Below are 25,079 nucleotides of genomic sequence, written 5' to 3' on the forward strand. Positions count from 1 at the left end.
GGATCCTTCCTGGGCTCGCAGTAACTTGCTTCAGATCAGTGACAATTTAAAGGCTGTTTATTAGATCCTGAGCATTTTTCATCATATGTGTGATGCACTTTTCAGTTTAGTATTTTTTTATATTGCTTTAAAGAATGTTTAAAGACACATAATTTAATCCTTTTGTTTCCATTTCTCTTGTGGATTTTTTCTAGTCTGCCTATTGTCCTTTAATATTATTTTTTTAAATCTTTTATTTAATGAATATAAATTTCCAAAGTATGACTCATGTGTTACAATGGCTTCCCCCCCATACCGTCCCTCCCACCCACAACCCTCCCCTTTCCCACTCCCTCTCCCCTTCCATTCACATCAAGATTCATTTTTGATTATCTTAATATACAGAAGATCAGCTTAGTATACCTTAAGTAAGGATTTCAACAGTTTGCTCCCACACAGAAACATAAAGTGAAAAATAATAGATGATTTTTTTTAAATGATGATGAAATCAGATCAGACCTATTGTCATGTTTAATCCCAGTGAGAGTCAAGTTGGGAATTGATAATTTCTTTCTTTTTTTTTTTTTTTTTTTTTTTTTACAGAAGATCAGTTTAGTGTACATTAAGCAAAGATTTCAGTCGTTTGCACCCCCATAGAAACACAAAGTGAAATATACTGTTTGAGTACTCGTTATAGCATTAAGCCTCAGTGTACAGCACGTTAAGGACAGAGATCCTACATGAGGAGTAAGTGCACAGTGACTCCTGTTGTTGACTTTACCAATTGACACTCCTGCTTATGGCATCAGTAATCTCCCTATGCACCAGTTATGAATTTCCAAGGCTATGGAAGCCCCTTGAGTTCTCCGACTCTTATCTTGTTTAGACATGGTCATAGTCAAAGTGGAGGTTCTCTCCTCCCTTCAGAGAAAGGCACCTCCCTCTTTAAAGACCTGTTCTTTCCACTGGGATCTCACTCACAGAGATCTTTTTGCCAGAGTGTCTTGGCTTTCCATGCCTGAAATACTCTCATGGGCTTTTCAGCCAGATCCGAATGCCTTTAGGGCTGATTCTGGGGCCAGAGTGCTGTTTAGGACATCCGCCATTCTATGAGTCTGCTGAGTATCTCACTTCCCATGTTGGATCACTCTCCCCTTTATTTATTCTATCGGTTGGTGTTAGCAGATACTAGACTTGTTTATGTGCTCCCTTTGACTCTTAGTCCTTTCATTATGATCAATTGTGAACTGAAATTGATCACTTGGAGTAGTGAGATGGCATTGGCACATGCCACCTTGATGGGATTGAATTGGAATCCCCTGGTATGTTTCCAACTCTACCAATTGGGGCAAGTCAGCCCGAGCATGCCCCAAATTATACATCTCTTCCCTCTCTTATTCCCACTCTTATGTTTAACAGGGATCACATTTCAGTTAATTTTCAACACTTAAGAATAACTGTGTGATAATTACAGAATTAAACCAGTCATATTAAGTAGAACAGACAAAAAAAAATACTATGAGGGATAATGTATTAAGTTGTCCATTAGCAGTCAGGGCTATGCTGATCAAGTCACCATTTCTCATAGTGTCCATTTCACTTCAGGAGTTTCCTTTTTGGTGTTCATCAGTTGTCACCGATCAGGGAGAACATATGGTATTTGTCCCTTTGGGACTGGCTTACTTCACTCAGCATGATGTGTTCCAGATTCCTCCATTTTGTTGCAAATGACTGGATTTCGTTGTTTCTTACTGCGGTATAGTACTCTAAAGAATACATATCCCATAATTTCTTTATCCAGTCTACCGTTGATGGGCATTTAGGTTGGTTCCAGGTCTTGGCTATTGTGAATTGTGCTGCAATAAACATTAGGGTGCAGACTGCTTTTTTGTTTATCAATTTAAACTCCTTTGGGTAAATTCCAAGGAGTGGGATGGCTGGGTCGAACGGTAGGGTTATCTTCAGGTTTCTGAGGAATCTCCAGACTGATTTCCATAGTGGCTTGACCAGTTTGCATTCCCACCAACAGTGGGTTAGTGTCCCTTTTTCCCCACATCCTCGCCAGCATCTGTTGTTGGTAGATTTCTGTATGTGAGCCATTCTAACCGGGGTGAGGTGAAACCTCATTGTGGTTTTGATTTGCATTTCCCTGATTGCTAGTGACCTTGAACATTTTTTCATGTGCCTGTTGGCCATTTGGATTTCCTCTTTTGAAAAATGTCTATTGAAGTCCTTGGCCCATCTCTTCAGTGGGTTGTTGGTTTTGTTTTTGTGGAGTTTCTTGATCTCTTTGTAGATTCTGGTTATTAACCCTTTATCTGTTGCATAGTTTGCAAATATTTTTCCCATTCTGTCGGTTGTCTTTTCACTCTCCTGACTGTTTCTTTTGCAGTACAGAAACTTCTCAATTTGATGCAATCCCAATAGTTGATTTTGGCTTTGACTGTCTGTGCCTCCCGGGTCTTTTCCAGAAATTCTTTGCCTGTGCCAATATCTTGAAGGGTTTCTCCAATGTTCTCTAATAACTTAATGGTGTTAGGACGTAGATTTAGGTCTTTAATCCACGTTGAGTGGATTTTTGTGTAAGGTGTAAGGTAGGGGTCTTGCTTCATGCTTCTGCACGTGGAAATCCAGTTTTCCCAGCACCATTTATTGAATAGACTGTCCTTGCTCCAGGAATTAGTTTTAGATCCTTGATCAAATATAAGTTGGCTGTAGATGTTTGGGTTGATTTCTGGTGTTTCAATTCTGTTCCATTGGTCTATCCATCTGTTTCTGTACCAGTACCATGCTGTTTTGATTACAACTGCCCTGTAGTATGTCCTGAAGTCTGGTATTGTGATGCCTCCGGCTTTGTTTTTGTTGTACAAGATTGCTTTAGCTATTCGAGGTCTCTTGTGCCTCCATATGAATTTCAGCATCATTTTTTCTAGATCTGCGAAGAAGGTCTTTGGTATCTTGATTGGGATTGCATTGAATCTATAAATTGCTTTTGGGAGAATGGACATTTTGATGATGTTGATTCTTCCAATCCATGAGCATGGAAGATTTTTCCATTTTTTGGTATCCTCTTCTATTTCTTTCTTTAAGGTTTTGTAGTTTTCATCGTAGAGATCTTTAACGTCCTTGGTTAAGTTTATTCCAAGGTATCTGATTGTTTTTGTAGCTATTGTGAATGGGATTGATCTTAGCAGCTCTTTCTCAGTCATGGCATTGCTTGTGTATACAAAGGCTGTTGATTTTTGTGCATTGATTTTATATCCTGCCACTTTGCCAAACTCCTCTATGAGTTCCAATAGTCTCTTAGTAGAGTTCTTTGGATCCTCTAAGTACAGAATCATATCGTCTGCAAAGAGGGATAGTTTGACTTCTTCCTTCTTGATTTGTATTCCTTTGATTTCTTTTTCTTGTCTGATGGCTCTGGCTAAAACTTCCAGAACTATGTTAAATAGCAGTGGTGAGAGTGGGCATCCCTGCCTGGTGCCAGATTTCAGTGGAAATGCTTCCAACTTTTCCCCATTCAATAGGATGCTGGCTGTGGGTTTTTTATAAATTGCTTTGATTATATTGAGGAATGTTCCTTCTATACCCAATTTGCTTAGAGTTTTCATCATGAAAGGGTGTTGAATTTTATCAAATGCTTTCTCTGCATCAATTGAGATAATCATATGGCTTTAATATTATTTTTATTTGTTTCTTCCAGATTCATAATAATGAGTGAATTTTATGATCTTCCTAGTAATCTCATTATCAGTTATATTTGTTTCTAGATTTTTATCGATTATCTGCATACAAACATCATGCAATGCATTCATGTTTTGTTACATAGAAGTTTATCCTTACAACTTATGTTTGCCTCTTGCTGTATTATTTCCATGACTACTCTTGCAGTAGAAAGTTGAAGAGAGAAAGTGCAAGCATTGTCTAAGTTTACTCCTAGGAAAAAAATCTTTCAATAATTGTGTATTAGTTATGTAGCTTGTTGTAGGTTCCTTTTGCTCTTGATCATGCAATGGAGTCACTGACTTTTTTTCCTATTCTGCTAGCAGTTTTATTTTTTACTAGATGCTGAACTTTACTCAATGCATTTCAACATATAATCTACAAAATCATGTGATTTTCTTTTATTGTTTACTACCTGGATGCCTTGCATGGAAATCTTAACCACTGTTATATTTCTATTACATCTTGCTTGCTATTGATATGTTTTCTTAAGTGATTTCTTTTATTATATTGATATTTTGCTTAAGTTACTTGTAGCTGTGTTTATGAAAGGGATGCTTAAAAAAAGTAAGTTCTGGTTCATTTGCATCATCTTTAATGTAAAGATGGTTTCCCAAAAGAAATTTTTAAAAATTCTCTGCTTATTTCCACTTTGAATATGTCTGGGAAATGTAATTTATATGTTACTTTTTGAAAGTTTTGGGAATTCTCTAAGTCTGTACCTGAAATTTAGACTTGTGAGACTTTTTTCATGATTGGTTGGAGTTTTCAAAATGTGATTCAACTTATTTAGTTTATATAGGAGTTTTGCTATTTTGTACTTTTGTTTTGGAAAGTTGATTTTCAAAATACAGTGAATTTTGAACTCTGTAGTCATGTTTTTACTCCTAAGGTTTTCATACATTTCTCCTTATATCTTGGTAAAAGCTTATAATCTCTAGAAAAGGATGATTTCCTTTAACTCATGAAACATGTTGTTCCATTTTTTTCTTAAATGCTTTGCTAACATTTTTCTTAAAAAAGCACGTCCTTGTTTATTTGTGGTACTTTATATGGCACTTAATAGATATCTGCTGTAATCTTTTCCTCTTGGTTTTTTTTTTCAATATTCTGTCACATTTTTTGATTCTTGACAAAGAAGATGTAATGATTAATTTTCAGTGTTTTATTTTTACATCATCATTTAAGGCTGTACATTATCTCCAGGCACTGATTTATCTGCATTCTCTTTATTCCCTTGTGTATTTCAAAACCCTGTATATGCAGGCCCTGTCTGCTTCCTCATGTTTCTACCCCCATGTGCCTGCAACCATCACAGGCTTACATGTATCTCAATTTCTGCAACCCATATGTTATGATTGGTAAACTAGTGCTTCAATAATTAGACACCTTTTCTGTACTCTTGCCTAGCAATCTCAGCACATCAACTGCTACTTCCATGTCTGGAAAAGAGCTGTGGCTCCTCAAAATCTATCACATCCTCACAGAGCCATGTCTCTCCTGATTTCATCTAGAAAAGCAGGTAAAATTTTCCAGACATCCTAAGGTAGATATCCCCATTTTTACTATTGAAAACATCTGAACCATCTGGACTGCTCTGTCAGTTCTTTTTTTTCTTTATGGGGCTCTTAGTTAATTGCCAAATTGTGTTGAGGCTAATGAGATCCACATACCTGATTTTTCTATTTAATGAAGTATCCTGAATGGCAAATCTCCACTCTCACAGAGCGTATGTGAAGATGGTTGTACAAATTATATCTTTATGTAACAATATTTAACTTTTAAAATGCTCTGGAGAAAAAATAAAATAATGGATAGGCCTTAATACAGGGGGCAAAGGTTACTTTAGTGAGAATAGTTTGAAAAACTCACGTATGGGCAATATTTGAGTTTAAAACATAATGACAGGGCTGGGAGCCAAGATGGCGGAATAGTGAGGGCGCGCACCGATAGTCCGGGAAAATTTAGTTTAATAAAAGGGGAGTTATGGTAGCCTCAGAAAAAAGAACCAAAATATTGCAGAGGAAACCCTTCTGGATTGAGTGGTCGTGAATTGGAGGACCTACTGGGAGAAAAAGGTCGCCCACCGCGCGGAAGCCGAGCCGCGGGACCGAGCCGCGGAAGCCGAGCCGCGGGACCGAGCTGCGCAAGCTGCAGGCTCTGCGCGCCAGTGCTCGAAGAGAGTGCGTGCCACACAGACAACAGCAGGGAGACTTGGGACGTCCAGGGCTCCGAGTCCACACATCGGCGCTGGAAGGGGAGCGGACCTGCGTGGAGAGCGTGGGAGCCCACAGTTCGGGACACCAGTGGCAGACTCAACACACCAGCGCTGGAACGCGAGGTGAGCCGAACCTCAATAGCCCGAGACACCGGCAGGCAAGCGGAGAGAGGAGACTAGAGGGAACGACCCCCGGGGGGGGGGAGGAGAGAGGAAAAAAAAAAAGGTGACTGGTACGGACACGGGTTTCTCTCTCTCCGCTTACCTCTCAAGGGCGAGCAAGACAAAGAGCAGGCGCCATCTTGGACATACGTCATAAGCAGAGCGACCTCAGCTCTGCACCGGCCCTGAGCCTAGCAGAAAAACCTGACTCTGGGCGGGACAAATTAACAGGAGATTAGGACCTAGTAACTTTGTGGTGCTACTGAACTGAGACTGAAAAAAGAGATGGTGGGGGAGAGAACTCACGGAATTCACGTGAGCACTCTCCAGAGACGCTACAATTTCGTAACTTTGGCAACCCAGTGGGAGACTGAAGGAGAATTTGAGCCCACCCTGAGGGCCGAACAGATTCCCTGTGTGGTCCTTGGGAAAGAGCTTCTGATCTCTGGCTCCTGTGGGTATATCATTTGCCTGCTAACTACCTCCAACTTCGTTCAGCTGTGCAGAATAACTTCCCTTTTGAATCAAAAAAAAAAAAGAGAGAGAGAGAGAGAGAGAGAGGTTTACCATGCCTAACCTGGGAGTGTCACCTTTGGCACACCAAACAGAGCTCTCAGGCCACACCCATCTCAAGCCCTAAGGCTCCATCAAAAACAGATAGTCCACTTAATCTAGAGTCATAGTATAACAAGAAAAAGCACCACAGTGAAGAAACCAAATATCTCCAATATGCCAAATAACAAACACAAAAACCAAGGTAATAAAAACAAGGAAGTCACCATGACGCCCTCAAATGAAAAAGACACCCCAATTCAAGATTATGAAGATGATGACATAGAAGAAATGCAAGAAGCAGATCTCAAAAAATTGATAAGAACATTAAGAAGTTCTCAAAAACAAATTCTTGAACTACAGAAATCCTTAATGGACAAGATAGAAAATCTCTCTCGTGAAAATGAAATATTAAGGAGGAATCAAAATGAAACGAAACAACTAGTACAACAGGAAACTGGGATAGTGACTGAAGTGAAGAATTCAATAGATCAAATGAAAAACACAATAGAGAGCCTTACAAACAGAATGGGTGAAGCAGAAGAGAGAATATCGGACTTAGAAGACAGAGAACAGGAAAGGATACAGTCAGACCAAAGAAAAGAAGAGGAAATTAGGAATCTAAAACATATTGCTGGGAATCTTCAGGATACTATTAAAAAACCCAACATTCGGGTTCTAGGAGTTCCTGAAGGCATGGAGAGGGAGAAAGGATTAGAAGGCCTTTTTAGTGAGATATTAGCAGAAAATTTCCCAGGTTTGGAGAAGGACAGAGAAATCCTAGTACAGGAAGCTCACAGAACCCCTAATAAACACGACCAAAAGAGATCCTCACCACGACACGTTGTAATTAAACTCTCCACAGTGAAACATAAAGAAAAGATCCTAAAGTGTGCAAGAGAGAAACGTCAGATTACTCTCAGAGGATCTCCAATCAGACTCACAGCTGACTTCTCATCAGAAACTCTACAAGCTAGGAGGGAATGGCGAGATATAGCCCAGGTACGAAGAGAGAAAAACTGCCAGCCCAGAATATTATATCCTGCAAAGCTATCATTTGTGAATGAAGGTGAAATAAAGACTTTTCATAGCAAACAGAAATTGAAAGAATTTGTTGCCACTCGTCCAGCCCTGCAAAAGATGCTTAAAGATGTGTTACACACAGAAACACAGAAACACGGTCATCAATATGAAAGAAGGTAAAGGAAGGAAACCAAGGAAGGAAACCTCACAGCAAAAGATCACAGGGAATTCAAAGCATATATTAGAACTTATCTTTGGCAAATGGCAGGGCAAAGTTACCACTTATCATTAGTCACATTGAACGTGAATGGCCTGAACTGTCCAGTTAAAAGACACCGATTGGCTGATTGGGTTAAGGAACAAAACCCATCTATTTGCTGCTTACAAGAAACACATCTTTCCAACAAAGATCCATACAGACTGAAAGTGAAAGGCTGGAAAAAGATATACCATGCCAACAGAAATGAAAAAAGAGCGGGTGTAGCCATCTTAATTTCAGACACCATAAACTTTACCACAAAAACCGTTAAGAGAGACAAAGAGGGACACTACATAATGATTAAGGGATCAATTCAACAGGAAGATATAACAATTATCAATGTATATGCACCTAACTACAGGGCACCGGTTTATCTAAAAGATTTGTTAACGGACTTAAAGGGAGACTTAGACCCCAATACAATAGTACTGGGGACTTCAATACTCCACTCTCAGAAATAGACAGATCAATAGGACAGAAGATCAACAAGGATACAGTAGATTTAAACGACACTATAGCCCAAATGGATCTAACAGATATGTACAGAACTTTCAATCCTACAGCTAAAGACGTTACATTCCTCTCAGCAGTACATGGAACCTTCTCTAGGATTGACCACATACTAGGCCATAAAGCAAGTCTCAGCAAATTCAAAAGAATTAGAATCATACCATGCAGCTTCTCAGACCATAAAGGAATGAAGTTGGAAATTAGCAACTCAGGAATCCCTAGAGCATACGCAAACACATGGAGATTGAACAACATGCTCCTGAATGAACAATGGGTCATAGAAGAAATCAAAAGAGAAATCAAAAACTTTCTGGAAGTAAATGAGGATAACAGCACAACATACCAAAACTTATGGGACGCAGCAAAAGCAGTGTTAAGAGGAAAGTTTATATCAATAGGTGCCTACATCAAGACATTGGAAAGGCACCAAATAGATGAGCTTTCAATTCACCTCAAGGATCTAGAAAACCTACAGCAAACCAGACCCAAATCTAGTAGGAGAAGAGAAATAATTAAAATCAGAGAAGAAATCAACAGGATTGAATCAAGAAAAACATTACAAAAAATCAGCCAAACGAGGAGCTGGTTTTTTGAAAAAATAAACAAAATTGACACCCCATTGGCCCAACTAACTAAAAAAAGAAGAGAAAAGACCCAAATCAATAAAATCAGAGATGAAAAAGGAAACGTAACAACAGACACCACAGAAATAAAAAGAATCATCAGAAATTACTACAAGGACTTGTATGCCAGCAAACAGGGAAACCTATCAGAAATGGATAGATTCCTGGACACATGCAACCTACCTAAATTGAACCAGGAAGACATCAAAAACCTAAACAGACCCATAACTGAGACAGAAATTGAAACAGTAATAAAGGCCCTCCCAACAAATAAAAGCCCAGGAGCAGATGGATTCACTGCTGAATTCTACCAGACATTTAAAGAAGAACTAACTCCAATTCTTCTCAAACTATTCAGAACAATCGAAGAAGAGGGAATCCTCCCAAATTCTTTCTATGAAGCCAGCATCACCTTAATTCCTAAGCCGGAAAAAGATGCAGCACTGAAAGAGAATTACAGACCAATATCCCTGATGAACATAGATGCAAAAATCCTCAATAAAATTCTCGCCAATAGAATGCAACAACACATCAGAAAGATCATCCACCCAGACCAAGTGGGATTTATCCCTGGTATGCAGGGATGGTTTAATGTGCGCAAGACAATCAATGTGATACACCACATTAACAGACTGCAGAAGAAAAACCATATTATTATCTCAATAGATGCCGAGAAAGCATTTGATAAAATACAACACCCGTTCATGATGAAAACTCTAAGCAAACTGGGTTTGGAAGGAACATTCCTCAATACAATCAAAGCAATCTATGAAAAACCCACAGCCAACATCCTATTGAATGGGGAAAAGTTGGAAGCATTTCCACTGAGATCTGGTACCAGACAGGAATGCCCACTCTCACCACTGCTATTCAATATAGTTCTGGAGGTTCTAGCCAGAGCTATTAGGCAAGAAAAAGAAATTAAAGGGATACAAATTGGGAAGGAAGAACTCAAACTATCCCTCTTTGCAGATGACATGATTCTTTATTTAGGGGACCCAAAGAACTCTACTAAGAGACTGTTGGAACTCATAGAAGATTTTGGCAAAGTAGCAGGGTATAAAATCAATGCACAAAAATCAACAGCCTTTGTATACACAGACAATGCCATGGCTGAGGAAGAACTTCTAAGATCAATCCCATTCACAATAGCTACAAAAACAATCAAATACCTTGGAATAAACTTAACCAAGGATGTTAAAGATCTCTACGATGAAAATTACAAAACCTTAAAGGAAGAAATAGAAGAGGATACCAAGAAATGGAAAAATCTTCCATGCTCATGGATTGGAAGAATCAATATCATCAAAATGTCCATTCTCCCAAAAGGAATTTATAAATTCAATGCAATACCAATCAAGATACCGAAGACCTTCTTCTCAGATCAGGAAAAATTGGTGCTGAAATTCATATGGAGGCACAAGAGACCTCAAATAGGTAAAGCAATCTTGTACAACAAAAACAAAGCTGGAAGCATCTCAATACCAGATTTCAGGACATACTACAGGGCAGTTGTAATCAAAACAGCATGGTACTGGTACAGAAACAGATGGATAGACCAATGGAACAGAATTGAAACACCAGAAATCAACCCAAACATCTACAGCCAACTTATATTTGATCAAGGATCTAAAACCAATTCCTGGAGCAAGGACAGTCTATTCAATAAATGGTGCTGGGAAAACTGGATTTCCACGTGCAGAAGCATGAAGCAAGACCCCTACCTTACGCCTTACACAAAAATCCACTCAACATGGATTAAAGACCTAAATCTACGACCTGACACCATCAAGTTACTAGAGAACATTGGAGAAACCCTTCAAGATATTGGCACAGGCAAAGAGTTTCTGGAAAAGACCCAGGAGGCACAGGCAGTCAAAGCCAAAATCAACTATTGGGATTGCATCAAATTGAGAAGTTTCTGTACTGCAAAAGAAACAGTCAGGAGAGTGAAGAGACAACCGACAGAATGGGAAAAAATATTTGCAAACTATGCAACAGATAAAGGGTTAATAACCAGAATCTACAAAGAGATCAAGAAACTCCACAAAAACAAAACCAACAACCCAATTAAGAGATGGGCCAAGGACCTCAATAGACATTTTTCAAAAGAGGAAATCCAAATGGCCAACAGGCACATGAAAAAATGTTCAAGGTCATTAGCAATCAGGGAAATGCTAATCAAAAGCACAATGAGGTTTCACCTCACCCCGGTTAGAATGGCTCACATACAGAAATCTACCAACAACAGATGCTGGTGAGGATGTGGGGAAAAAGGGACACTAACCCACTGTTGGTGGGAATGCAAACTGGTCAAGCCACTATGGAAGTCAGTCTGGAGATTCCTCAGAAACCTGAAGATAACCCTACCGTTCGACCCAGCCATCCCACTCCTTGGAATTTACCCAAAGGAATTTAAATTGGCAAACAAAAAAGCGGTCTGCAGCCTAATGTTTATTGCAGCTCAATTCACAATAGCTAAGACCTGGAACCGACCTAAATGCCCATCAACGGTAGACTGGATAAAGAAATTATGGGATATGTACTCTTTAGAATACTATACCGCAGTAAGAAACAACGAAATCCAGTCATTTGCAACAAAATGGAGGAATCTGGAACACATCATGCTGAGTGAAATAAGCCAATCCCAAAGGGACAAATACCATATGTTCTCCCTGATTGGTGACAACTGACTGAACACCAAAAAGGAAACCTCCTGAAGTGAAATGGACACTATGGGAAACGGTGACTTGATCAGCATAGCCCTGACTGTTAATGAACAACTTAATACATTATCCCTCTTAGTAGTTTTTTTGTCTGTTCTACTTCATACGACTGGTTTAATTCTGTAATTAATACACAGTTATTCTTAAGTGTTAAAAATTAACTGAAATGTGATCCCTGTTAAACATAAGAGTGGGAATAAGAAAGGGAAGAGATGTATAATTTGGGACATGCTCAAGCTGACTTGCCCCAAATGGTAGAGTTAGAAACATACCAGGGGATTCCAATTCAATCCCATCAAGGTGGCATGTACCAATGCCATCTCACTATTCCAAGTGATCAATTTCAGTTCACAATTGATCATAATGAAAGGACTAAGAGTCAAAGGGAGCACATAAACAAGTCTAGTACCTGCTAACACTAACCGATGGAATAAATAAAGGGGAGAGTGATCCAACATGGGAAGTGAGATACTCAGCAGACTCATAGAATGGCGGATGTCCTAAATAGCACTCTGGCCTCAGAATCAGCCCTAAAGGCATTCGGATCTGGCTGAAAAGCCCATGAGAGTATTTCAGGCATGGAAAGCCAAGACACTCTGGCAAAAGATCTCTGTGAGTGAGATCCCAGTGGAAAGAACAGGTCTTCAAAGAAGGAGGTACCTTTCTCTGAAGGGAGGAGAGAACCTCCACTTTGACTATGACCTTGTCTAAACAAGATAAGAATCGGAGAACTCAGAGGGCTTCCATAGCCTTGGAAACTCATGACTGGAGCATAGGGAGATTACTGATGCCATAGACAGGAGTGTCAATTGGTAAAGCTAACAACAGGAGTCACTGTGCACTTACTCCTCATGTAGGATCTCTGTCCTTAATGTGCTGTGCATTGAGATTTAATGCTATAATGAGTACTCAAACAATATATTTCACTTTGTGTTTCTATGGGGGTGCAAACTGTTGAAATCTTTACTTAATGTATACTAAACTGATCCTCTGTAAAAAAAAAAAAAAAAAAAGAAAGAAAGAAATTATCAGTTCCCAACTTGACTCTCACTGGGATTAAGCATGACAATAGGTCTGATCTGATTTCATCATCATTTAAAAAAAATCATCTATTATTTTTCACTTTATGTTTCTGTGTGGGAGCAAACTGTTGAAATCCTTACTTAATGTATACTAAGCTGATCTTCTGTATATTAAGATAATCGAAAATGAATCTTGATGTGAATGGAAGGGGAGAGGGAGTGGGAAAGGGGAGGGTTGTGGGTGGGAGGGACGGTATGTGGGGGAAGCCATTGTAATCCATAAATCGTACTTTGGAAATTTATATTCATTAAATAAAAGTTAAAAAAAAACATTTAACCGCACATTAATTACACTTATTGTTGTCTAGACCATATATCTATAAACCTCAGAGAATATTTGTTTTATAATGCTATCTGAACATATATATTATTGTAGTAATGTTCTGCTAAAAAGAAAACCTTCCCTTGTCATCTGGGAATATCAGTAATTCTAAACTATGGTTACTAATTGAAAGATGGAAGACAGGATTAATAAAAATTACTACTTGAGTTTTTCTCCAATTGCGACAACTCAATGACTAGGACTCCCAAGAATATGATGCCTTGTGTAATTAAAGATTGGACTAATTATGCCATTTAATCCAGGAATTTCATTTCTAGGAATATATGCTAGGGGAACAAAAGGAGTAGACCACAAGCACATCTGCACATTTTGTTTCATACAATGTTGCTTGTAATGACAATAAATCAACAAATAAATAGGGAAAAAATGGGAGGTGGACATTCAAATTTCCATCAGAAATGGATTAGGTAGTTAATTATGGTACATTTAACAAGATTGGTCTCCTAATGTGGTCTCAGCAATTACTCAGTGTCGAAGAGATAGGTAGTCCCTTAAAACACCAGAGACATAAAAAAGATCTCTATGCTTGAAATTCACCTGTAAATTCTCATTTTATTTTTATTTAATTACTTGAAAAACTAATAAAATCTAAAATATACACAGTATATATTCACATATTACATACAATGAGTATTTCAAAAAGTTTGAGGAGGAAATTCAAAGAGAAGTTTATTTTTGTGCAAGAAAATTTTAATCCATTCATATAAAGAATCTTTAAACACACATTGAAAATGTGTATTATAAATATCTATACATCTATTTCAAGTTTTTTTCTAAATCTAAATCATTAAATCCATTTCATGTGAAGTTTTTGAAGTAGCATTATACATATTGTTTTGAAATATGTAGGTATTTTGCATTGGATTAATAAAGTGAATTATTATCATACACATAAATTTGCACATTTTTAAGAAGTAGGACTTTTTAAATCTATTTTCTCAATAGTCATTGTCATTGACTATAATCACATTGATTACATTTTTCTTCATCTTCCAACCTAATCATCTTTTATCCTTTGATTATACTCCCACATTTTTCTTTCTTTTATAAAGATCATTAAATATGTTGTTTTGATTCTTCAACTTAAATGAAATCTTCCTAGCTTCCTTACTGAAAGCTACTTCCTGTCATTATGTTTTTTTTTTTTTTTGCTAACACCACTCTATTGAACCTTTATTTATTTTTTTTAACATTTATATAATGAATATAAATTTCCAAGGTACGATTTATGGATTACAATGGCTTCCCCCACATACCGTCCCTCCCACCCACTACCCTCCCCTTTCCCACTCCCTCTCCGCTTCCATTCACATCAAGATTCATTTTCGATTATCTTAATATACAGAAGATCAGCTTAGTATGCATTAAGTAAGGGTTTCAACAGTTTGCTCTCACACAGAAACATAAAGTGAAAAATAATAGATGATTTTTTTTAAATGATGATGAAATCAGATCAGACCTATTGTCATGTTTAATCCCAGTGAGAGTCAAGTTGGGAACTGATAATTTCTTTCTTTTTTTTTTTTTTTTTTTTTTTTTTTACAGAGGATCAGTTTAGGACACATCAAGTAAACATTTCAACAGTTTGCACCCCCATAGAAACACAAAGTGAAATATATTGTTTGAGTACTCGTTATAGCATTAAATCTCAATGCACAGCACATTAAGGACAGAGATCCTACATGAGGAGTAAGTGCACAGTGACTCCTGTTGTTAGCTTTACCAATTGACACTCCTGTCTATGGCATCAGTAATCTCCCTATGCTCCAGTCATGAGTTTCCAAGGCTATGGAAGCCCTCTGAGTTCTCCGATTCTTATCTTGTTTAGACAAGGTCATAGTCAAAGTGGAGGTTCTCTCCTCCCTTCAGAGAAAGGTACCTCCTTCTTTGAAGACCTGTTCTTTCCACTGGGATCTCACTCACAGAGGTCTTTTGCCAGAGTGTCTTGGCTTTCCATGCCTGAAATACTCTCATGGGCTTTTCAGCCAGATCCGAATGCCTTTAGGGCTGATTCTGAGGCCAGAGTGCTATTTAGGACATCCGCCATTCTATGAGTCTGCTGAGTATCTCACTTCCCATGTTGGATCACTCTCCCCTTTATTTATTCCATCGGTTAGTGTTAGCAGGTACTAGACTTGTTTATGTGCTCCCTTTGACTCTTAGTCCTTTCATTATGATCAATTGTGAACTGAAATTGATCACTTGGAATAGTGAGATGGCATTGGTACATGCCACCTTGATGGGATTGAATTGGAATCCCCTGGTATGTTTCTAACTCTACCATTTGGGGCAAGTCAGCTTGAGCATGTCCCAAATTATACATCTCTTCCCTCTCTTATTCCCACTCTTATGTTTAACAGGGATCACATTTCAGTTAATTTTTAACACTTAAGAATAACTGTGTATTAATTACAGAATTAAACCAGTCGTATGAAGTAGAACAGACAAAAAAACTACTAAGAGGGATAATGTATTAAGTTGTTCATTAACAGTCAGGGCTATGCTGATCAAGTCACCGTTTCCCATAGTGTCCATTTCACTTCAGGAGGTTTCCTTTTTGGTGTTCAGTCAGTTGTCACCAATCAGGGAGAACATATGGTATTTGTCCCTTTGGGATTGGCTTATTTCACTCAGCATGATGTGTTCCAGATTCCTCCATTTTGTTGCAAATGACTGGATTTCGTTGTTTCTTACTGCGGTATAGTATTCTAAAGAGTACATATCCCATAATTTCTTTATCCAGTCTACCGTTGATGGGCATTTAGGTCGGTTCCAGGTCTTAGCTATTGTGAATTGAGCTGCAATAAACATTAGGCTGCAGACCGCTTTTTTGTTTGCCAATTTAAATTCCTTTGGGTAAATTCCAAGGAGTGGGATGGCTGGGTCGAACGGTAGGGTTATCTTCAGGTTTCTGAGGAATCTCCAGACTGACTTCCATAGTGGCTTGACCAGTTTGCATTCCCACCAACAGTGGGTTAGTGTCCCTTTTTCCCCACATCCTCACCAGCATCTGTTGTTGGTAGATTTCTGTATGTGAGCCATTCTAACCGGGGTGAGGTGAAACCTCATTGTGCTTTTGATTAGCATTTCCCTGATTGCTAATGACCTTGAACATTTTTTCATGTGCCTGTTGGCCATTTGGATTTCCTCTTTTGAAAAATGTCTATTGAGGTCCTTGGCCCATCTCTTAATTGGGTTGTTGGTTTTGTTTTTGTGGAGTTTCTTGATCTCTTTGTAGATTCTGGTTATTAACCCTTTATCTGTTGCATAGTTTGCAAATATTTTTTCCCATTCTGTCGGTTGTCTCTTCACTCTCTGACTGTTTCTTTTGCAGTACAGAAACTTCTCAATTTGATGCAATCCCAATAGTTGATTTTGGCTTTGACTGCCTGTGCCTCCCGGGTCTTTTCCAGAAACTCTTTGCCTGCAGAGTCAGGTTTTTCTGCTAGGCTCAGGGCCGGTGCAGACCTGAGGTCGCTCTGCTTATGACGTATGTCCAAGATGGCACCTGCTCTTTGTCTTGCTCGCCCTTGAGAGGTGAGCGGAGAGAGAGAAACCCGTGTCCGTACCAGTCACCTTTTTTTTTCTCTCTCTCTCTCTCTTCCAGTTAGCCTGGTGAACTTTCCACCCCCCCCCGGGGGTCGTTCCCTCTAGTCTCCTCTCTCCGCTTGCCTGCCGGTGTCTCGGGCTATTGAGGTTCGGCTCACCTCGCGTTCCAGCGCTGGTGTGTTGAGTCTGCCGCTGGTGTCCCGAACTGTGGGCTCCCACGCTCTCCACGCAGGTCCGCTCCCCTTCCAGCGCCGATGTGTGGACTCGGAGCCCTGGACGTCCCAAGTCTCCCTGCTGTTGTCTGTGAGGCACGCACTCCCCTTCGAGCCCTTGCGTGCAGACCCTGCAGCTTCCGCGGCTCGGTCCCGCGGCTTGGTCCCGCGGCTCGGTCCCGCGGCTCGGCTTCCGCACGGTGGGCGACCTTTTTCTCCCAGTAGGTCCTCCGATTCACGGCCACTCGATCCAGAAGAGTTTCCTCTGCAATATTTTCCTGGTTCTTTTTTCTGAGGCTACTGTAACTCCCCTTTTATTAAACTAAATTTTCCCGGACTATCGGTGCGCGCCCTCACTATTCCGCCATCTTGGCTCCCCACCTTTTTTTTTTTTTATTGACAGGCAGTGTGGACAGTGAGAGAGAGAGACAGAGAGAAAGGTCTTCCTTTTTGCTGTTGGTTCACCCTCCAATGGCTGCCGCAGCTGGCACACTGTGCTGGTCCAAAGCTGGGAGCCAGGTGCTTCTCCTGGTCTCCCAAACGGGTGCAGGGCCCAAGCACCTGGGCCATCCTCCACTGCCTTCCCAGGCCACAGCAGAGAGCTGGCCTGGAAGAGGGGCAACCGGGACAGAATCCAGCACCCCGACTGGGACTAGAACCCGGTGTGTCGGCGCTGCAAGGCAGAGGATTAGCCTATTGAGCCACAGCGCCGGCTCGGTTAAATGTGTGATGGAAGTAGAAATTTATATAGTATCAAAGTAACTTCACATCCTTGGTTACAGAAGGGGAATAACCATAATGGACAATGTGTCATCATCTCATTATTTAATTTGAGAAGTTTTATGTCTTTCAGTTAAGATGGTCATATATAAAGAAAGATGGAACTCTTAGTTAAATTTAAAATCAGTTAAACAGCATAAATTTTAGTATAACTGTGTTCCACACAGTATTAGGGTATCTTGTATTTTATCTGGCAGAACCACTCTTGTAGCAATACAATGTGTGATACACTTATTGCATATACACACACTCTTCCTGTCAAACATTTTTAACTTGAACTTAAAATGATTTGTCTTCCTATATCAAAGATATTTTGAGGATAGATTAAATATTAAAAGACATAATAAGAGAATCAATATGAAAAGAAGAGAATGGGAGAGGCTTTGAAACAGCTCGCCTTTGTTTCTAGCACATCAGTAAAATCTTAATGGAAATGTGGAACACTAAATGACAGAAAATGGGCAATGGGGCCAGCGCCACGGCTCACTAGGCTAATCCTTTGCCTGTGGCGCTGGTGCCTTGGATTCTAGTCCTGGTTCAGGCATCAGATTCTGTCCCAGTTGTTCCTCTTCCATTCTAGCTCTCTGCTGTGGCCCAGGAAGGCAGTGGAGGATGGCTCAAGTTGGTTGGGCCCTGCACCCACGTGGGAGACCAGGAGGAAGCACCTGGTCCTGGCTTCAGATCAGCGCAGTGCGCTGGCCATAGTGGCCATTTGGAGGGTGAACCAAGGGAAGGAAGACCTTTCTCTGTCTCTCTCTCTCTCACTGTCTAACTCTGTCAAAAAAAATATCACATACTGATATACAGAGAGCATATTCAAGATGGGAGGAATTTGATGGAAAGGAATCTTCAGTGGAAACACAACTAAAAACCATAATCCTTTCGATGTTGCTTATTCTACCAAGATGAAGAAAGGAAACTTGATTACTTGATTGCAAAGTACAACACACATTGACAGGCTAAAATGAGAAATTATGAACAATTTAAGAACCAGAATATTCCCTACTGAAGCACAAGTACATGATTTTCAGTTGATTGAACATTTAATATGTCTCATAGAGGTCTCCAGTGCTTCTGGAGTTTTCACTTTTTAAATTTCTTACAGCATTTGATCAAAATCTCGCATTTCCAAATCATATCTTAAAACAACTCATCCATTAAAATCTACTTCTACCTCAAATATTATGTTACTTAATCTCAGATCTGAGGCTTTAACGTCATGAATTGCCCCTTACTGATGGATCCTTCTCGAGGACTTCTGTAAGCTGTTGTGCTTGTTCTGGCTGGGTGGGTCACCCAAAGAGGACACCTGTGCTAGTGTAGATGAGGAGAGTGAGGCCACACACAAAGGACCTAGACAGTCAGAGTGAATTCACTGATACAATTAAGCTCCACTTTTAGTTCTGCCCCTTCATTTATGGTTTCTGGTCTCAAGGGTTTTGTTAATTTTTTTAAAAAAATTACATTCTATTATAGCATGCATAATTAGTATTTTGCCTTAATTTTAATTTATTTTTACTTGTTTTATAAAGGCAGAGACAGAGAGATAGAAGAGAGACAGAGATCTTCTGTCAGCTAATTAACACCCCAAATATCCTCAACAAGCAGGACAGACACAGAGTGAAGTCAGGAACAGGAAATCCTCTCAGTCTTTCACATGATTGGCAAAGATCTAGTGCTTGAGTCATCACCTGCAGCCTCCCAGGGTGTACTTTATCAGGAAGTGGGATAGAAAGCAAAGGAGCTGGGACTCAAACCAGGCACTCCAGTACAGCATGCAGTATCCAAAGTGGCATTTTAACTGCCGTCTCAATAACCTGACCAAAGTCCTTTTTAAAAAAATGTATTGTGTGGCTGGTGCTGTGGCATAGTGGGTAAAGCCACCGCCTGCACTGCCAGCATCCCATAAGGATGCCAGTTCAACTCTTGGCTGCTCCCTTTCTGATCCAGCGCGCTGCTATGGCTTAAACAAGCAGTGAAGGATGGCCCAAGTCCTTGGGCCCCTGCACCCACATGGGAGACCTGGAAGAAGCTCCTCTCCCCTGGCTCCTGGTTTTGAATCGGTGCAACTCCAGTCATTGTGACCAACTTGGGGGTGGGGGGTGAACCAGCAGATGGAAGACCTCTCTCTGCCTCTCCTCATCTCTCTGTGTAACTCTGACTTTCAAATAAATAAATAAATCTTTAAAAATATATTGTAATTGTAAGCTTACTCAGGAGAAAATTCATTATTGAAATTGCAAAGGTGGGCAAAAGAGACTATTTACTATGTTCTGAGTGATAAAAGCTATGGGTTCCAGAATATTATATTGAAAGATACTTACTGTCTGCATGTAGATTTTATTTGTTCACCATGCTTATCGTATCTTATTGAAGGTTAAAGAAGAAGTATTTCCAATCATCCAGTATAGTTTCATTTAGACCAAGTAGCAGTCCTGGTAAATAGGATGCAGTCATAGATGTAATCTTCCAAATTTGATTCTTAAAAGTTTGCAATCCTTTCTTCCCTGTAGTGTAATCAAGGAAGCTACATAGAAGTACAGCTGCAGGTGCTCATGCAGCAAATGGAACCCAGATGTTGGATCAATTGCCTGGGTAGGAGCAACAGTCCTGGCTGTCCTACAATGCACAGTGAGGTAAGTGAAACATACAGGAGGGAACTTCAAAAAGTTCATGAAAAGTGGAGTTAAAAGTATGAGTTTATTTTGGTACAATTTTTTGGCAAAAAGACATTTTCATAACTATAGAAAATGCATAATAATGGAAAGCACATGAATTTAAAATTAGTATTGCATCAACATAAGCTCATATTTTAGTTCCATTTTATGAACATTTAAAATGTTTTAAGGATTTATTTATTTATTTGAATGAGTTAGAGAGAGAGAGAAAAAGAGAGAGCACTTCTATCTCCTGGTTCACTCTTAGATGGGAGTTATACATAACTTTTTTTTTTTTTTTGACAGGCAGAGTGGACAGTGAGAGAGAGAGACAGAGAGAGAAAGGTCTTCCTTTTGCCGTTGGTTCACCCTCCAATGGCCGCCGCTGCAGCCGGCGCACCGCGCTGATCCAATGGCAGGAGCCAGGATCCAGGTGCTTTTCCTGGTCTCCCATGGGGTGCAGGGCCCAAGCACCTGGGCCATCCTCCACTGCACTCCCTGGCCATAGCAGAGAGCTGGCCTGGAAGAGGGGCAACCGGGACAGAATCCGGCGCCCCAACCGGGACTAGAACCCGGTGTGCCGGCGCCGCAAGGTGGAGGATTAGCCTATTGAGCCACGGCGCCGGCCAGTTATACATAACTTTTAATTTTATTATTTTAGTCGTTCCTTTAGGGTCTAGGATATAGGGTTTAAATGACAAAAGTTTACATTCAAATAATATTATATTGCTTTACATAATAGAACTTTACAATATAATATTTTTAACTTTTCTCCTCTTCACCTTCATATTATTTTCTTGAATATCTAATTTTAATTTATTTCATAAACTACATGATGCACCATTATATTTTACATACTCAATTATGATTTTTTACAGAATAGCATGATTTAGGTATAATGAACCCATTGTTTGAGTGCAATTTAATGATTCTTAGTAAAGTTCTAGTATATACAGTTTATACAACTAACACGAAAATTCTTTTTTTTTTTTTTTAATAAGATTTACTCATTTATTTGAAAAGCAGAGTTACAGAGAACCAGAGGCAGAAATGGGGGAGGGATTTCCATCTGCTGGTTCACTCACCAAATGGACATGTGCATGGCCGGAGCTGTGTCAATCTGAAGCCAGGAGCCAGGAGCTTCTTCTGGGTCTCCCATGTGGGTGCAGTGGCCCAGGGACTTGGGCCATTTCCTCCTGCTTTTCCACACCATTGCAGAGAGCTGTATCTGAAGTGGAGCAGTCAGGACACAAACCAGAGCCCATATGGGATGCCAGCACTGTAGGCGGTGGCTTTACCCAATACGCCATTTCTACCACTCACAAATTCCTTTCATGCCCATTTGCAGTTCATCCCATTGCCAACTTCAATACTTGGGAACTATACATATGCTTTCTCTGTCTATAGAGTACATTTTTTATAATACAACATGTAGATTCTGTGTCTAGCTTCCTTTACCTAGCATAATGCTCCTGAAATCCATTTATGTTGTAAATTGTATTGTTGAGTAATAATTCAACTGAATAGATGTACCATAATTTATCTATCTGCCCACTGGAAAACATTTAGGTTGTTTCCATTTGAGCATTAATAAAGCTGTTATGTATATTCATATCCAGAATTTTTTGTGAATGTTAAATTTTCATTTCCCTAAGCTAAATAAACTAGAATACTACTTCTAAATTATACTCATATGGTGATGTGTGTTTATAAGACACAGCCATGATTTTTTTTTCAGAGATGATATTTCAGCTTACATTCCAACAAGTAATTTGTAGAGGTCTAGTCACTCCAAATCCTCGTTTCCACTTTATATTACCTGCATAAACTTTAGTCAGTACAATAGATTGTGGTAGTATCTCATTCTGTCTTTAATCTGTATTTCCATAAAGGCTAGTGAAGTTGTTTATTTTTCATGTACTTACTTTCTATGTGTATATACCTACCCCTTTGTGAAATGTATGTTCATTCTTTGTGCATTCTCTAATTGGACTTTTTGCTTTTCTACCAATGAGTTTAGAGTGTGCACACACACAAACACACACACACACATACACATACTAGATACACGTACTTTCTGGGACATGCGATTTGAAAATGTTTTCACCCAGTTAGTAGGTAGTATTTCATCTTTTATTATAACAGTGTAAATGAATACTGAAACATTCAGCTATCATTTATGTACACAAATGATTCTCACTTCAGTCATCAGTTATTCCTATGTGTGCAAATTTTGAAGCTCTGTCATTTTGTATATATGTAAAATAATTATATATTCCTTGTCAATTGGTCATTTTGTCAATATGGAAACTTGTTTTTATCCCTAGCAATATGCCATGTTCTGAAATATATGTTGCTTCTTATCAATATATTCAGCCTTTCTTATTATGACTAGTGTTGGCAAGGTACTCTTTTTATTTTAACTTGTCTGTGTACTGTTATTTAATTTACTTTTCATTTCTTTTAGAAATTTAGCTTCTTTAGCAGATAGTTGGAGTGGATTTTTTAATTCAGTATGACAATTGATATAATAGGAATGTTTACAGCCTTTACAGTTAAGGTAAATCATCCATAAGGTACAATCCATATACATTGTACTGCCTATTTGTTGTTTATTTCTGTTTTTGCTTACAAGTTTTCTTTCTTGCTTTAGCTAATTGGGTTTATTTATTCATTGAGGATATATTTTGTCCTAGCTATTTGCTTATATACTTTAGCACTTTATTCTTTTAAAAATATGATTTTCTATGGATTAATATAACTGCATTTACCTTATCTCAGTCTATTTGTTAAACTTATTTGTTTACTTATGGGCATGCAAGGATAGAGATGAGGATGAGCAAGAGAATGAAAAAGTGAGAGTGAGAGAGCAAGAAAGTGAGAGAGAGAGGTCTTCCATCAGGTGGCTTTCATCTAAAATACCAAAAATTCTCATGGCTGGGCTGGGTCAAAAGTGGCAACTTTTGGAACTTGGAAACCTCCCAGTTTGAGGAATGGTTTTATCTTTGGCTTCCTAGTTTTACCTGATTCACACACAGCTTATTATCCATCAATACAGAGATCCTCATGCAAATTTCTTCAGTTCTTTCGTTGTGTAGCTTCCTTCTTCCCTCTCTATGCCTCCCAAATCACACCTGCTTCAGCCTCTGACAACACAAGGTCTACTCAGCCCAGAACCACCTTAGTTTCCCTCCCCTTGAGCTACCTTCTTCCAATATAAAGGGGTCCCATTTTATAGGGGTCTCTTTTGTTTTTCTGCTCAGGGATCATGGCCCAATGCTGCTGTTGTCCAGTATCTGTTTACATTGGTCTCATTTTTCTGTTTTCTTCATGTTTATGGTGGCAAGGTAAATTCGGTACCAATTACTTCAAGGCTCAAAATGAAGCTAGGTAATATTGTTTATTCTTTCATTAAAGTGTAGTACAGCAATACTAACTTTGAATCCAAAAATCTCCCTTTATTCTCAATTTTTTTTGTTCTTGCATTCTTTTGTGGGTGTAGATTGGTGTATTTGAAAAATTAAATAGATTTAATAATTAGAACTATCTCATTAGTGGTAAACTTTTTGTCCACCTTCTGTATAAATAGATAAAAATAGAGTCAAAATCTTTATCAATTCTTTTCCAATATAATTATTCATGACCATGAATTTTTTTCAGAATATTTTATGGTATATAATTAAATTAGTATAATTGAATGGAAGATTTTCTCAAATCTTTGGAGATGAGAATACATTTCTGTTGTTTTTCCACTTAAATGATAACTTTGATTTCACATAGCACTTCTATTTTGTACATTTAATAGAAAACAGTTGGATGTTATTTGTTGCTCAGCAGGTTAAGCTGCCTCTTGTGATGCTCACATCCCATATTGGATTGCCTGGGATGTGTTACACCTCTGCTGCCCCTCTAGATTTCTGCCTATGCACCTGAGAGGCAGCAGATTATGGCCCAAGTGTTTGGGTCCTTTTCACCCATCAAGGGAGATCTTAATGGAGTTCCTCTCTCCTGGCTTGTATTTGATCCAGCCCTGGTTGTTGTGAGCATTTGTGAAGTGAACCAACAGATGGAAGTTCATCTCGCTCTCTCTCCTTTTAAATACTAGATAAAAATAAAAAAGGCTCTAAAATATTTTAAAATCCTTACTTTTAGAATTCATTTTTTAAAATGACCAATATGAGAAGATCAATGCTATTTTAATTCCTTTGAATGTAATGATTATTTTATGTTCTGCTAGTATACATGTAGAATTCCTCCCCATTCAAAATTTGAGTGTGTTTCTAATATTTGTCCTCATGTATTCTACTCACTAAATTGATTTAGAATATAGCCAACTTTTTCAAATTACAGTATCACTTTATAGAGTGTGTATATATATATATAGAGAGAGAGAGACCACACCACATTTCAACATTTGGGGATAATTACTGCATGAACTTGTGATGCTAAGTTGATTTTTTTTCTGACAGGCAGAGTTAGACAGTGAGAGAGAGACAGAGAGAAAGGTCTTCCTTCCATTGGTTCACCCCTCAAATGGCTTCTAAGGCCGGTGCGCTGCGCTGATCCAAAGCCAGGAGCCAGGTACTTCCTCCTGGTCTCCCATGCAGGTGCAGGGCCCAAGGACTTGGGCCATCCTCCACTGCCTTCCCAGGTCACAGCACAGAGCTGGACTGGAAGAGGA

The 25,079-nt window shown here is 39.1% G+C and overlaps 1 long non-coding RNA gene across 1 annotated transcript in view; it reads left to right on the top strand.

Annotated features, from left to right (window-relative positions):
• The window catches only part of LOC138848526 (uncharacterized), a 66,130-nt gene that overhangs the window by 11,601 nt on the left and 29,450 nt on the right, over nt 1-25,079 (top strand). The window contains exon 2 of the long non-coding RNA XR_011386393.1: nt 20,255-20,377. This is a non-coding gene — a long non-coding RNA (uncharacterized lncRNA). The remainder of the gene's footprint in view (nt 1-20,254; nt 20,378-25,079) is intronic.

Source organism: Oryctolagus cuniculus, chromosome 2 (assembly GCF_964237555.1).
Source record: "Oryctolagus cuniculus chromosome 2, mOryCun1.1, whole genome shotgun sequence".
Classification (NCBI taxonomy): Eukaryota; Metazoa; Chordata; class Mammalia; order Lagomorpha; family Leporidae; genus Oryctolagus; species Oryctolagus cuniculus.